We start from the raw sequence: 17,408 nt of genomic DNA on the forward strand, positions 1-17,408 counted from the left end.
TCGCGGACAGGGCATCACTTTATTTAATGCTTCGGTGGCGCAGTGTGTTGGCCCATATAAGTCACCCTGCGTGGCTTTTCATGCCCTTCTAAATATGGGCCCCTTTTACGCATTACTCTGCATGAAGGGGGTGTTCCATGGGCGTTGCTGTGGGTGTTCCTATGCAACATCCATGGAACCAGACGCTTTCCCAGATTAACAATATTTTGTAAAACTGAGAATGCGTCAGAATCCTACGCCTCGCCATGTGTGCTGCAACACACATAGAAGGAGCAAAACACCATCAATTAGGTGGCCCTTCATGCACCTGCAACACGGGCACCCTTGCAGCAAGGGTGCTGTGTTGGTGCTAGGTTGTGCGCCAGGGCAGAGGAAAGCACAGGGATGCGTTGCACTGTTGTAAATCAAATGCATCCCTGCACGTTTCTGCTGACACAGCTCGTCGCAGCAAGATGGCATGCAGCGCCGCGCTGCGTCATTATCTTGTAAATATACCCCTGTGTGTGGTTAACTTAACCTACGATCTCTCCTGGTAAAAGATTCAACAAGACCTCAGGGAACTGTGAATTTATAAGCGACACTCGGGCTACAGTTATGAAAGAGTTTTTAAAGTCACCTTTAGGTCGGACTGGCCTACAGGGCAATTACGCAGTGCCGGATGGCCTAGTCTGACAGATCCGTGTGTGGGCCATGTTTAGGTCTCGCCTGCGACAGCGCATACACTGCACGTGCTCTCACTTGCTAGAGATATTGTATTCAATAAGGGGCTTACAGCCTGCCCATTGTTTACCATTCATTGAATTCATTGTAACTCTTATTTGCTGCCTTCTAATTGGCCAGTGTGTGCTGGCTTAAAATAATTATTTAAAAAACTAGGATGTATCCAGCTCTGTTGCAACTTTAAAAAAAAAAGCACATTAGCCCTGGCCACATCATAGCACTTTCTTCAATTTGTTTTAGCTACACTGCAAAGTACATGTGCTGCAGCACAGTATGGCTATAAAAAGTATGGCTATAAAACAAGCCAATAGCTCTCATAAGCTAGACTTATTGGCTTAGCCAACGCCTGTTTTGGTTGTTTGTGGGTCTGTTTAATGGTCTGCTCGACCAGTTATATTAAAACAAACATTGCCTGCAGCAGGCACAAATGTATGAAGCCTTCCATACCTTGGAAGACACTTATACAGCGTGTCTTTACAATTATTATTTTTTTTTAATTATTATTAAATTAAATTTATAGGTCGCGCAGCTACCCGGAGGTTTCCCGGCACCAAGGACACAAACATCAGAAGTCAGAATTACTGGTTGAATAGCCAGGTCTTAAGGCTTTTACGAAAATTGGAATGGTCCAATTCATAACGAAGAGAGATAGGGAGGGTGTTCCAAAGTATAGGTGCCAGATAAGAGAAGGAGCGCCCCCCAATACGGACAGATTTGAATCTTGGGACAGAATATTTGGCCTGTGAGGATGATCTGAGCTGGCATGTAGGGAGATAGGGCTGGACTAAGGAACCTAAGTATTGAGGAGCTATACCAAGTTTAATTTTATGCATAAAGCACAAGGCTTTAAATCTGGTTCGATTTTCAATTCTCAAAATTACAAAACAAAACTTCACCGAGTTGCAAACATGGGCCAATTTCTTTTAGCTAATTCACTAATTGGGGCCACTTTTACTTGGTGCCTCAGGCTATAGTCAGTCCCAGTCCGACCCTGGTCATCTACACCTAGTCAGTGGCTCCTGGCCTCCCCCTGGTTTCTCCAGTCTCCAGCTCCTGACTGCACGTCAGTACCTTAGGTACTTTTGTATACTTTTGTGAACTGGCCCCAAAACAAATGAAATGGAAATATTTGTGGAATATTCATATATGATCAGTACATGCAGAAAGGACGATGCCCTCTTTTCAGTTTTACCAGTTGGGAGTTTGAAGTCTCAGGCTGATTCACAAAGGCATGTAGGAGTATGTAAAAGAGTACTCCTGTATTACCACTTCTCATACTTGAGTTCCTGAATCAGCCTCATATACTTCTTACCAACATTCATTCATATATCACACCTGGTAATTATGAATAAACACATTGGGCCCGGTACACTAACTGCATTTTGTAGTATACACATTAGTGCTAAAGTAGCACAACTTACTTACCGCAAAATGCAACTCACAAACCTACGAGTGTAAATCTCCACCCCTCCTATCTTGTCTACTGGGAGGGCCTCATAGATCTATGGTTATGGCTTAGTAGCAAATATGGGATGGACCAGGGTGAGTGTCTGGAAAAATTAGGAATACTTACTACTAAATGGGAAGGGGATTGGAAGTAGTATGGAGGGGTTTAGGGGGGGACAGACACCCTCCCATAAAAGAGTAAGTCATAAACTGCATTTCAAAAGTTACTACCACTATAAATTACCCAAAACAGTGCTCGCTTAAACCTAGAGAAAGTGAAGCACCACCCATGACCAATCACTAGTACTTCAGCACGCTCCCATAGAAAATTTCGGAGGTAGGGACTTAAATACAACCCACTAGTAAATAATGTTAAAATAAATTAAATTATTTCAATTTTGTAAAATTATACACCTTTCATTTAATATATTATTTTTATATTAATAAATATGCGTTTATGACTCAATATTATAATAACTTTTTTAAATTAAAAATTAATCTAACTATTCATTTAAAACACTTCAATTAATTTCAATTAATTTTGTACCTAAATTATTGTAATTTATAAATATAAACATTTTACTTTGGGTAGGATTTTTTTAAACTGTAGACAATAATTTGATTTATTTTAATTTAATGTAGCTAAATGAATTTTATATTTTATTTAAAATTACATTACTGGTGCCATAGCATTTTGTTTATTTTGTTCTACAATTAAAATGAATGCATACATTTAATTTGCATGAACATTTAACATACATATATTTTAACTATTTTTGTTAAACTTCAATAAGCTTTTTACATTTTCCCTATACATTACCATAGAGAGATCCCCAATCTGGTGGCGAAGAACATGTGGACAACTACTAGCAGTAACTTTACACAATTAACTTAATTTTGCAAAAATATTTAATTATCTGCCGAAGGTTCTGACATTTCTTTCAGTTACTTATGGGTAAGTACCTCTACTCTCCTCGTGAAAGTCCTACCACAATGCTATTTTTGTTGACATGTAGGAACTGAGGGGCATATTATCAAGGGGATTTATCTCCGCTTTTTTGGCTTTAAAAGCCAAGAAAGCGGAGATAAGATTATCTCCCTATTACCTAGCTTTCGCTAACACCAGTTAGCGACAGCTAGTAGGAGATAGCGACCATCTTGGGCCCCGCTTTGCATGTCAGTGATATTTATCACTAATGACATGCAAAGTGGGCGTGCCAAGATGTTAGCGACTGGAAACAGTCGCTAACATCGCTATCTCCTATTACCAACTTTTGGAGATATTCGCGCTAAGCGCGAATATCTCCAAAAGCTAACACCTGTCTATGAGCAGTTCTTAGCCATGTTATCCAATGATAGGTGGATAACATGGCTAAGAGCATTAGCTCGGTAATGCATGAATATCGCTGACTTTTCAGCAATATTCATGCAATTCGGCCGATTTTTATCGCTTAGGAGATAAAACTTGATAATATCAAGGCTCCTAAGCGATAAAAATCGCCGCAGCTCGGCGATAAAAATATCGCCGCTAAACCAACATAGCGATAATTATCGCTAGTTGTTGGTAATATGCCCCTGAGGGGCATAATATCAAGGGATTTATCTCCGCTTTTTTGGCTTTAAAAGCTAAGAAAACGGAAATAAAATTATCTCCCTATCAGCAACAGGGTGCTAACACTCAAATTCGCATGTTAGCACCCGTTTTCTCTACGCTTCCCCTTGCATCTCTAATGAGATGCAAAGGGGGCGTTCCAGAGAAAAATAATAGGAGAAATGTTGTTAAGCGACATTTCTCCTATTAGCAAGGATTTCGCTAACCCAGTTAGTGATAAAAAAAGCAGCGCTAACCGCGGTTAGCTCTGCTTTTTTTAAACCTGGTATTTTCCTGACTTAGCCATGATATCCTATGAAAGGTGGATATCATGGCTAAGTTTGTGAGCCCCTCTCATCAAGCTAACGCCAAACTTCGAGAGATTATCGTTGGTTTTCCAGCGATAATCTCTCATTTGGCAGTTAGCGCGAGGATTTTTATCACTTCTGAGATAAACCTTGCTAATAGCAAGTTATCTCTGCGATAATTTCCGGCGATGCTTAGCGTTAAAAAATGTGTTGCTAAGCCTCGTTAGCGATAAATATCGCTAATCGTTGGTAATATGCCCCTGAGTTCTGATATCTTTTTTAAAATGAAAATTAGATGTGCGTTAGCTTCCTTCTTTCTTCCATTTTTTTATTCTTGCCTCGGGAGGTGAGAAAAAGCTTCCCCAACCTCTCGAAGACATTTTTTGTCTTATGTAAGGACTACCCCGCATGGCGGGCTGACGTCATTACATATGAAACTGACACTGAAATGACCCGATCGTCTTGTTTCAGTTTCAGATATTCGGTGCTCGTTGGGATATCTCATCCTCCCGAGCACTGAATCACATGGGAGGGGTATCATTGGAAAGGGGAGAATCTCTCCCTACTTGAGGATCTCCCCAGGACGGAGAGATCCCCAAGAAGGGAGCCACCCACAAGGCACCAGGGAGGGCAGAGCGGCACCTTGGGCAAGCGCCTTTGCTCCCCCATTAAAAATTTGACATAATCAGTCTTTCTGCCCCCCCCCGGGTAATAGATGGGGAAGTCGCCCCCAATCTGCACCGGGGGGCTGGGCAGAAAGCACCCTAGACACCAGGGATTCTCTTTTTATATGTCAGGGGTAGGTGCTGCCCAGGAATGGGTATGCCAGTGCCCCCACCCTTCCCCCTCAAAAATACAAAAGTCTTTCTGCACCCCCCAGGAGGCCCACTATGCACCAGATAATAGTTTTATTCGTATACATAGAGTGTGGGGCTGCCCAGAATGGGCCTGTCAAAGCCCCCACACCTTTTTTGTTATGTTTTCCTAGATGGCTGTCGAGCCTGGGACCAAAAACGCAGGTGCCCCCCTGCAAAACCAGGTCATTTTGTAATGTCTCCACAATGCATTTTGGGCCCTTTCCCTAGAGCGGATACTTGGCCCACCCACACAAGTGAGTGACCATTTTTATCGGAAGACCTGGGGGAACGCTAGAAATTTGTGTCAGCTCGATGATCCCACAACTTTCTCACACAGAAAGGGGAGAAAAATGTGATTTTTTTCAGCTATATTTGAGGATTGCAAGGGATTCTGGGTAGAAAAATGTTACAAGATCCACGCAAGTCACACCACCCTGGGTACCTTTAGAATCCTGAAGTTGTTGGAAGAACAGGATGCAAATTTGGCATGGATACCTTATGTGGATAGAACGTTACAGGGGCCTAAGCGTGAACTACTCCAAATAGCCAAAAAAAGGCATAGCACGGAGGGGTAGCGGTTGTTAATACCACTAATAATAATAGTAACAACAAAGCAACAACAATAATAATAATAATAATAATCAAATATCAATAATCATAATAACAGTAATAGTGATACTATTGTTGTTATTGATATTACCATTCTTGTTGATAATAATAACGATAATAATAATAACAACAATACAAATTTATTTCTTAGTTATTTTTAGGAGTTTTGTAAAGGATTATATTTTGCCTTTCTAAGTTTGGATCACAGAGACAAGTCAGCAATATCTGAGTGGAATCTGTGAAGGGGATGCGCAATCTTGTATACTTCAAGCAAAGCATGCAAGTTTTGGGTTCAATCATAAACAAGACCGAACAGTTTGATTTTCAAATTCTTCATTCAACATATATAGTTTGATGAAACCCTCTGGCTTGGATTCAGGGTTCCACGTCCACAGACCCTGAGCTCCCAAAGTCATTCCATATCCACAAACCCTGGGCTGCTGGGTCATTCCACGTCCTTTGACCCTGATCTTCCAGGGTCAGTCCATGTCCTTAAACCCTGGGTTCCCAGGGTCATTCCACACCCTCAAACACTGAGCTCCTAAGGTCATTCCACATCCTCAGACCGTGGGAGACCAAGGTCATTCCACATCTTGGCTGCCAGAATTATTCCACATCCTCAGGCGCTGGGAGACCAGAATCACTCTACATCGTCTGTCCCTGGGAGACCAGGGTCATTCCACATCCCCAGACTTTGGGCTTCCTGGGTCATTCCACCTACTCAGAACCTGGGCTCCCAAGGTCATTCCACATCCTTAGACTCTGGGCTCCCAGGGTCATTCCGCGTCCTCAGACCCTGGGAGACCAGAATCATTCCATATTGTCTGATCATGGTAGACCAGGGTCATTCCACTTCCTCAGACCCTGGGTTCTCAGGGTCTTTCCACTTCCTCAGACCCTGGGTTCTCAGGGTCATTCCACTTCCTCAGACCCTGGGTTCTTAGGGTCATTCCACTTCCTCAGACCCTGGGTTCTCAGGGTCTTTCCACTTCCTCAGACCCTAGGTTCTTAGGGTCATTCCACTTCCTCAGACCCTGGGTTCTTAGAGTCATTCCACTTCCTCAGACCCTGGGTTCTTAGGGTCATTCCACTTCCTCAGACCCTGGGTTCTTAGGGTCATTCCACTTCCTCGTACCCTGGACTACCAGAATCATTCCATATCCTCAGACCCTGGGAGACAAAGGTCATTCCACATCCTCAGACCCTGGGAGTCCAAGATCTTCCTCTATGCTGTCATTGTTTGAGGACTCCTATAGATCGAGTGTGTAGCAGTTTACCATAATTGCCCTCAATGGCTCTTAGTAAGATGGCTGATCTTGTAGGCTCACAGGGTTTTGCCACCTATAGGCTGTGTACCGTACTGACAAGCATGAATTTGACTCCTCCTCTGCGAGCCTGTGAAGCGCGTTCAGGGAAGTCTTTATATGACCTCTCTGAAGATTCAGGCTCGCTCTGGCAGCCTGGTTTTGAACCTTTGAGTTTCTCCTGGAGTGCATGATAATGCAATAATCATCCTCAACCTTCTCCATGGATGGCATCCGCCACCTCGATGGTCCATTTCCAGGAGTGGAGGGATATCTGAGCCAGGGAGAGCTGGGAATTGATGCCCTCGGTCACAGCATTAGTTCGAAAAAATGGAGTCCCACGAGGAATCAAGCTGAGTAAGGAAGCTGCGAGCATAGAATTCAGTGCTTAATTTGTGCTGGTGATTGCAGGTGCATTTACTGTATATGGATGGTACAGGATGACACATGGGGCTTTCTTAATGTGTGTTAGGATCACAGTTGACTAATTGGGATGTCTTGCTAGAACCCCCTCTTTAAAGGTCTTTCAGAGAAAAGTAGGGACAGCTGCTTTATTGAGTGCTCAATGTCGGGATGGGGAAACATCCATTACAACGCAATCATTACATCCCACTGCTTTTACAACGCATGCCATTACAACGCATGTCACTACAACGCATGCCATTACAGAACATACCATTACAACACATGCCATTACAACGCATTATAAGGTAAGTAATGGAGATTTTTTTGTTTTACGGTGGGTATGGGTTTTGGGGTAGATGGGAATAGTAATTTTTACCCCTACGCTATCCAACACTTTTCCTACTGTTGCCCTAAAATTATTAGGCTCTGTAATGGTATGCGTTGTAATGGTAGGCGTTGTAATGGTACTTTTTAAAAATGCATTGTAATGCCATGCGTTGTAAAATTATGCAATGTATTGGTAGTTGCGATGTAAAAAACATGTTGTAAAAGCATGCGTTGTAATTGTTTGCATTGCAACGTCATATATTCGTGGGGATGTACTGAATACAAAGGACCACCAGGTATGAACGTTAGGTGGATAGGCTTAATGGAAAGTTTTACCATCATGGCCTAAATTTAAGACACAATAAAACTATAAACATTGTTATGGTTCTGTAGACCCTGAAATGTTGATCTGCACTTTCTGCAGCGATCATAACGAAGGAAAATTGCCTTTTGAAACATCAGTCCCTTTTAAATCAGGTACTTTGAGAAAAACATGACAGCCAGCCCTCTATGACACTGCTGAGCGAGGATCAAGAGAGATGCAGCTGTCCCTCCCTTGCTTGAGGTGTTTTAGTAAATGACGTGTGCGGTATTCTGTACACCTGTGATGACCGCATATGTTAGAAAGTACAGTTGGTTTCTAGGATTTATCTTTGCAGTTGAGGGTTCTTTGCTGTTGAAGATTGCTGTGGCTGGTTGGTGTCTCAGATACGTGTAACTTATTAAAGAACCTAACCTCACTTTATTGAGTCTCTGTCACCTTCTTCTGTGAAGTGAACTGAACATTGGCGATAAGGATGGGATGCGAACCCATGCGTGCAAAGCACAAAGGATATCAATGCAGCATTAACTAGAAATAATCAGCTAAAACACTATGGGCCAGAAATAGGTTGCCCAATACCGGTCGGTAACGGCCGAAATGACCGAATTTCGGCCGTTACCGACCAGTATTGGGCATTTGGGATGTAGGTGGCCTAAATTGCAAATTCGGTAATTTACCGATTCGGTATTTTAAAGAATCGGTAAATTACCGATTCCTTAAAATACCGAATCGGTAAATTACCGAATTTGAAATGTAGGGAGCACTCAAATGAGTGCTTTTCCCATTTTAGGATTCGTTATTTACCACCAACTATAAATGCAAATCTGTGCATTTTCAACTGTGCCATGTGGCAGACATACATATGTGTGCCACATCTGCACACAAGCACGATTCAGGGGTGCAACAGGGTGTCAAAGTGACACCCTGGCACCCTTGAATGTGTCCCTCCAGGCCCATAGGAATGAATGGCAATTACCGAATCGGTAAATACAGAATCTTACCGATTCGGTCATTTTTACTGGAAATTTATCTACATCCCATGTACCTATTCTTAAATACCGAATCGGTAAAATTCGGTATTTAAGAATAGGTAAATTGGGATTACCTACATCTAGCCCCAAATACCCTTAAAGAACGTCTGATTTGAAATAATCAGCTAACAAACTATATGCCCTTGAACTACCTACGTTTTTTGCTACCAGGAATACACATTGGCCCATCCTGCACCCATCCAAGGTTTGTGAAATTTAAAGGGCTCATCCAGTGTAGTCTCTTCTCTCAGTTCTGCATCTCTTACAATCACCAACAATAGGCACTCTGCAATGTTTGCTTGATGACATCAGAAGTGGTTGGAGATCCATTGTGAAATCATCCATCTGAGGGTCCCTTAGACGTCTGTTTCTGCTGTTCCTGGCAGTCTAGCTAGGGCAGATCATTCTCTGACTGTCACGGGTAGTTGGGGTGGGAATTATAGCCAGAAAGGGAGCTACTTTTCCCTCTTATCTGTGGAGAAGGCTACACTGTCCTACAAATTCTCCGGGTCTCCTTGGTGCAGAGATACTGAAATATGATTCACTGTGAACATGTGCCTCGCTCAGGGCTAGAACATTGCCAGACCTGAGGCATAGATGCACAACACACAAAAGAAACAGACCTTCTGCATCTATGCCCTCAGTCAGGAAAAAAAAATGAAAAATCAACTCTTCAAAGAACACTAAGGGCCCGATTACGAGTTTCGGCGGTGTAAGGGTGGGCGGTACTCCACCACTGCACCCACTCACCGCCGAGACTTGCCGCTGCTCACCCAGCAGATTACAAGTTATTTGTAGTCGGGGGCGGGTGGCGTGGTTTTCCCAGGGCGGTGCCTCTTTCAAAGCGCACGGTGCCTTAGAAAAAGGAGCCACAATGGGAATGCCTTACTAGGTTCCTGCACCGCATGGACTGAAAAGTCCATGCCATGCAGGAACTGTTGTGCATGCACACAGGGGGGCGCATGTTATGCCCCCCTGTGTGCATGCGCAAGAGGAGGAGGCACTGGTATCCCTGTAGGGCCCCCATTGTTTCTTCTCCACAAGAGTTGACATAGAGGAGGAACCCCCATGTCACCGCCAGTGAAGAGGAAACTCGTAATATGCTTTGCGGGACAGTGCCTGTCCCTCTAAGCGTATTGCGTCCTCTCACTGCAGTGGCACCTCCAGGGAATGGAGGCTCCCAGGCGGAATCAACACTCACAGAGCGGTCCGACCACCCAACTCGTAATGGTGCGGTCTGACTACTGGTGTGGCGGCGGCTGGACCCCCACTGCCACGCCCATGCGAGCCTGGCAATCCTCGGACCGCCAGACTCATAATTGGGCCCTAAATGTTGACATTTCAATGCTATTCCTCCTTCATACATCTGAACTTTGTAAGCCACCACCCTCTATGCAGCGCTTCACTGCTCCATACTAGATTTGTGCTCTACACATACACGTTTATACAAAGATCATATCCTATGCGGATGATACGCAATTGCTTTTCACCTGCGAAAAAGGATTAGACTTTAATGGTGTTGGTATCAGGGTTTTTCAGTGGCTTATGACGAAACAGCTCAAATGCAACTCGGATAAATCCGAGATCATTTTATTTTTTGTTTTTTTTTTGTTTGTCCTCATAACCACCATATAGACAACGTGCCAAAAGGAACTTGTAGAAAGACAGCTGTCTCAGTTTATTACAAAAACTTGGAGGGGCACGAGTTTTCTGGGGGCCATTTTACCCTCAGCTGTCGTCCAGATTCCAAGTAGGCACCAAGTCACTGAATTACCGATCTGCGGCAAACCTTGGGGTGATTTTCGCAGCCAAATGTGACCGGGCATGAACCGGTTAGCGGCTGTACCTTAGGTACCAAATGATTAAGTACCTTAGGAGATCAATCATAAGACCCGGGGAGAAAAAAAAAAGAAAAAAAACCCCGGATGAATCAATGGAGCCAAGAAAGTAGATACCAAAACATCCTTTTGCTATAATTGCCAGATCTAGCTAGATCCATGCGGGAGGTCTGCAAGAGTGAAGGTTGCCAATCCCTAAATGTGGGTGGTAAAGGGTCTTTCCATTTTCTGCATATCTCCCTTCTTGCAAGCAACATAGCATAGTAGCATAGAATACTAGAGACCTGGCTGGATATTGTAGACCTTCTGATACACCAAATATCACTAAAGGAAGATCTATAATAACCGGGCTGCCCAATGACTCTGTAAGGTACTTTCTGATGTCCTCCCAGTATGTAGTTAATAGTGGGCATTCAAAAAACATGTGTGTGTCCGGTGCAGCAGTCAAACCACATCTAGCGCAGGACACTAGCTCTCCTCCTACAAACTTAGATAACCTAAGAGGGGAATAGTATGCCCTGTGGAGGGTAAAGATGTGGTTTCTGCGAAGCCAGGATGGTTTAACAATCTTCCACAAGAGTTCGAAAGAAGTTTTCCAAAGATTTTGTAAATTTTGCTCCATCACCACGGGGCCCCATGTTGACTCTGGTAGAGTAAAGTCTGCATCCGATTCCTCTAGAATGAAGTTATACCATTTAGATACTTCTTTTTTTACTGGCTCACAGACTACTAGGTCGGAGACAAATTGGCTGTGGCCTCCAAGTTTAGGTTGGTTCCTATTAGCGAAAAAAAATTTGTAGGCCACAGTCCAACCATGAATCTGTAGATATTTGAGTCTTGAAAGGTTGGGGCCAACCTTAGCCTGCAAGTGTTCCCATGACAGTAGGTCCCCCTCGAAAAAGAGGTCTCCCCAGACATCCAGACCTGCCTGTCTGAGAGGGATAGCTAGAGTATCCTCAAGCCAAGTAGGAACTTCAGGTAGCCCCCACAACAGAGTTTTTTCGCAAAGATAGTTTAGTTTTATAGATTTCGTGATATCCGCCCAAGTTTTAGCCAGCCCTTGTAAAATCTTCAGTTTAATTTTTTTAAAGAACTTAGGATTGCCAAACTTAAAAAGAAAACCAGAACGATTAATATTTTCCCCATCCAGCATAGCCGCATACATAAGGCCTACCCCAGAACCTACAGGAGCCTTCAACAACATCCGAGAATGAGATAGTTGAAAAGCCCATGCCTAAATTTTTAAGTCTGGTGCCGCTAGACCTCCCTTATCGCGTCGCCGTCTTAATTTTTTCCACGCAATACGTGGGAGATGGTTATTCCAAATAAAAGATGAGATGTTGGTTTGGAATTTAGTTAAGATGGTGTGATCAAAATATAAAGGAATAGTGTTAAATAAAAAAGAAATTTTTGGAAGGATGGTCATTTTTATAAGATTAACTCTGCCGAGTAATGAAAGGGGCAAATGTGACCATGATTGGAGAAGCTTGCGGCACTCTTTAAGAACTGAAGATAGATTTACTTGGACAAGTTTATTGATATCCTTAAATATCGTCAAGCCTAGATAACGCAAAGAGTTGCCTGCTTGCATCTCGGTTACAGCATTCTCGTCATTCCATATGAGCATTTCCGTCTTCGCGGCATTAATCTCATAGCCCGAAATTTGTCCAAATGCGTTAGCCAATTTCAGGATTGCCAGAAGAGCAGTGGTTACCTCAGATGTTAATATTAACACGTCATCGGCGTATAATGCTACCTTCCTCCTCCAACCTTGATAGCAAAATGGTTTAATAATGGTCTCCTCCCTTAGATGTTGCGCAAAAGGCTCAATGTAAAAATCAAAAAGCAAGGGAGAGAGCGGGCACCCCTGCCGGGTTCCCCTAGAGATGGAAAAAGGGCTCGACAGGTCGCCATTAACTAGGAGGCAGGCAGATGGATTGCCATACAAGAGGCCTATCACTTTGCGGAATTTTTCCCCCACACCAAACTTGGCCAGGGCCTCCGACAGGTATCCCCAATTGACCCTGTCGAAGGCCTTGGTTGCATCTAGCGTAAGGGCAGCCAATGGTAGATTGTTTGTTGTTGCCATATCTATGGCTTCAATCAGATCGTAGGTGAGTTCATAAAGTTGCCTGCCTTTCAAAAACCCCTTTTGGTCCGAGTGAAGGACCGAAGGGGCGATAGAGGCCAGTCTGGTTGCTAAAACTGTGGTAAAGATCTTATAATCCACATTCAAAATGGACATTGGCCTATAAGAACCACAAGACTCTTTAGGTTTACCAGCTTTTAAAATAAGAGTGATCGAGGCGTTATCCCATGATGTAGGTGGGGATGCTCCTTCTGCAAGGATTTGGTTGAACAGAATCGTAAGGAAGGGAACAATTTCTAATTCCAGGATTTTATATAATTCGGATGGCAGCCCATCCGGTCCCGATGCCTTCCCTTTCTTACCCTTCCTAATCGCTGATGTCACCTCTTCTTCTGTAATAGGCTCATCCAAATATTGTGATTGCTCCAATGAAAAGGAGGGTAAAGTGATATTATTCAACCAGCTATTAATGGCGTCAGATGTAATAACCTTGTCCTCCTGATATATCTCTTGGAAGAATTCCCTGAAAGCTGTCCTAATATCATCATCTGAGGAATAGATGTTATCTCCTACTTTTATGGATGCTATGTTGTTCCGGACCTGGTCTACTTTGGTCTTCCAAGCCAGTAACCTACCGGCACCTTCACTATATTCAAAATGAGCCAGCTTGCTGGCTTCCCATCTCTGCTGAGTTCTCAGGTTTAAGATATATGCAAGGTTCCCCTTTAAAATCCGCAGTTGATCTAGAAGAGGATCTAAGATAGCCCCGGAGGCTGCGCTACTAGAATCGATATCGTGTTGGACACGGGCCATTTCTGCTTCAATAGAGGAAATTTTTTCTTCATAATTTTTCCTACGATAAGCAACTTTAGCAGTTATAAGCCCTCTTAAGGTAGCTTTATAAGAATCCCAGATAATTCTGAGTGAAGCTGAGCCATTATTTGATAAGAAAAAATTCCGTGTCTCCAATTTAAGATATAAGATATCTTCATCATTGGCGAGGAATGACCGATCAAAAGACCATGTATTAGACGGTTTCTTAGAACGGAGACCTAATTCCAGTTTTATCGCCGAATGATCGGAAAGATGAGAAGGAAGGTAATCTATTACGTTAACAGAATCAGCCAGTCTTTGAGTTATTAAAATAAAGTCTATCCTTGACTTATGATGATATTTGAGGTTTCGAAAAGAGACCCCTTGTTGTTGGCCCGACCTTTGTCGCCAGATGTCAACAAAACCATATTGCCTCATGGCATCTAACAACAAGCATTTACAATGCAATAGGTCTCGGGTTAATTAAGTTTGAGCTATTGGCATTGCTTAATATTGCAACACTAATTGCACCAAAATACCATAGCAGCAGAAAGGTCAATCCTCAAATTTCTATCCAACTGAATGTCTCAGCACGATATGAGAAGAATGCAGTGAGTATTTAGTCATCTTCCTTTAGCCATTGCCTTCTTTCACTCTTGACCCTTTAGTCAATGGCTTAAAATATTGTCAATCACATATTGGTTCAGCACTGAAGGGTGTTTCAGTCTCACTGTCTTTCTATTGACTGTTTGGGTATATCCTTCTGCCACCATTACAATGCGTGGTGGAGTAATTTTGATCTTAAAAACATGGTCAGTCATCACACATATACTTTTGTTTTGCTGGGAAACATACATGGAAACTTTAACATTCCTCTGTCCTGCTGCTGACCTGCAGAGTCCCTTTTGTCTGTGCCCCAATTACTGCTTTAATCCCAGCCTGGGGGTAATTCTCACCTGCAAACAGAACATGCTCTTAACTCTGTAGTGTCCTGCTAGACGTGCTGTGGGGGCCTGTGTTACGCCCCCCGTAGCTGTTACCATGTGGGCAGGAGAATTCCCGAGAGGTGCCGAGCTACAGCCATACCTGCTCATATGCTGCTGAATCAGCTGGCAGGATCGGGTGGGGCCACTATCGGACACTGTGCAGCATTACGGCCCCCGTGGAGAAGGCGCTGGGATCAATGAGAGAACTGTGACCCCTGTAGAGAGAGAGCCCGCAGGAAGCCCAAAGCTGCCTAGCCAAGAGAAGTCCAGCCAAAGTAATGGAAACAAAGGTAGTCAAGTCCAAGCAGCAAAGCCAAAAGGCAGCAAGCCCAGCCAGCAAGAACACACAAAGGACTAGGAGCACTGGGCCCTGCACAACCATGCAAGCCTGCACGCTTGGGTATTAGCAAAGCAACCCGCTTCTCCCCACGCATAGCTGCCAAGGTTTCAGATTGCTATGTGTGACATTTTCATAATTTCACGGTAATAATGAGTGACATTTCAACGACTATGAGTGACACTTTTTACCGAGCAAAATCAAGCAATGAAGATGAGAGAAACCTATAAATATCAGAAATTACATCCATTTGAACAACAAGAAATTCTAAGGAGATCTTAAAACAGCTGCAAATCTCTAGAAAGGGAAGGGAACTAACCTAGTGCATTTTTAATCTGATTGGACGGTGGCCACAAACACTCTGCATTGTGCAATGCTCAGGTGAGTGAGGCTGAGGCACACATAGGTTACAGCCTGGATGCTGTTGTGTGTTAAACAGTATGTCCCTTCATGAGACAATGCAAAGGTATGGCAGACGCCGACAGACCAAGAGAAATGGTTAAAGTTTCACACAGGCAACAAAATGGGTGTGGAGTTTCATATATTTTGTTTATTAATCCACCATACGTTTTGGGATGAGGAGCACTTCTTTATCAGTTCCCCAGATGAGGACTCCACAATCCTAAACACAAAATCCTGGAACAAATATTAAAGTCAGAAAAAGTTATGTGTAAAGTGTCTAGAGACTAATGGCCATTCAGAAATGACATTCCCCATTTGTATCGTTGAAGATAAGTCCTAAGCACAAAGAAAGCTATATATATGTACTGTAGCACATACATAGGTAAGAGCTGTCAGCCAGACAGTCCATCACAGAGAGAGAATAAAAGAGATGCACTCAAGAGAAAAATTAGTTCAGGTACATTCAGGTCTATGGACTGATGTTGGGCTACAGCTGTTGCCTAGGCCGCGGCGATAAAATATACCGGGAACTGTTTTAGATAGTTTCTTGCACATGTATTTAAGAAGAAGTACTTTTTAAATTAAATTATGTTGCTCAATGACACTAATGCATGTTACGAATTTCAGTACTACAGTGCTTCAGGATTGTAAATGGAAAATCAGACGAGCTAATATAATACAGATTTTGTTTTCAATTGTTTTCAATTCATTTAGGAAAGAGTCACTGTACACTGTACCGGAATTCTATTCGGGAAAAACACCAACCTTTCCCTCGCAAACCTCGAAGTTAGCACATCTCAGTACATACGTCACAATATCAACTCAGAAAAAAGTTGTCTTACCATAATGAGATCAAGTGCCTAGACACCTTCAGGGGCAGCAGGTTAGTTGCCGGGCTCCCTGAATGGTTAACCAATGTCTGCCGTTTTATTTTGGTGCAGCGCTCCATAATTAAAGGCAGCGACTCTGATCTGCAAGGCCTGCTACAGGCAGGCTCAGGCCTTGAGTCACCGCGGGTCGTGGTAATGCGAGTTTGCCGCCCGGTCCGCCTCCAGCAATAGACTCATCCAGACCGATCAGCTGTCCTGACTCCTTATCTGCTTCACAGGACTCTGACGACGAGACTCTGCTGCTGAACCACTCTGACGGCCCGGGCTGGCGTGGTTCAAATTCAGCAGCCAGGCCGGTGGCGCCGGTGGGGTCCGTCCATCGGGTCTACAAGATCAATACTGCTGTGGTGTTGCTGCGAGTCACCACGTGCTCAGCCATTGTGCCCACAGGGGTTCCGGCGGCCTCAACAGACCCTGACTGAGCCATACGGCTGTGCAGCACTGCGTGCAGTCTCCCCCGCTGTGCCTGGTCTTCATGCGGCGGCTGTGCTGACTGACCCCAAGTGTGACTGCCAGCAGGTGGTCGATCATGCTGTGTCGGCATCCCGCCGGTTTGATAATATGGCCGGGCCGGATTTTATTAAATTATTGCCCCTCTTGCGCAGGCCTAGCAGCAGCGCACTTGACTCAGACAGTCTCAGAAGTAAGACTGTTTAAGGGACGCCGGGCGCCGACCGGACGACACAGCTGCAACTTACTCCTCCAGTCGAATCCCCAGGCTGGCCCCACCGTTTCTGGTCACCGACCTCACTTCCTGTTCCAGGAGGACGTGAGCCGGATTTCAGCAGCACAGCAGCCAAACAGATTGTTAGTCGGTAACATTGTAATAACCACTGCGTCGGAGAGAGGCAGAGCAGATCTATAACTGTTCAGCTGCTGGTATACGCCTGATGCGTGACACTTGACAGGCCTGCCCACGTACCGGCGACCTTAGGCCTGCTGCCTCAGCTGCGGGGGCGCGCGCGCAGCCGTGGACGGCGACTGCGCGCGAGCACTGGCACGCAATCCAGGCGAGAAGCTCCAGTGGCAGGGCGAGGAGAGCGCGCATGTACGGCCGCGTGAGAGGCAGAGACGGCACGCGACTGTGACTTTTTGGGGGCCTGTAGACGACTGTGCACCTGCCCGTCCTTGTG

This window comes from Lissotriton helveticus, chromosome 4_1 (genome assembly GCF_964261635.1).
Source record: "Lissotriton helveticus chromosome 4_1, aLisHel1.1, whole genome shotgun sequence".
Taxonomy (NCBI): Eukaryota; Metazoa; Chordata; class Amphibia; order Caudata; family Salamandridae; genus Lissotriton; species Lissotriton helveticus.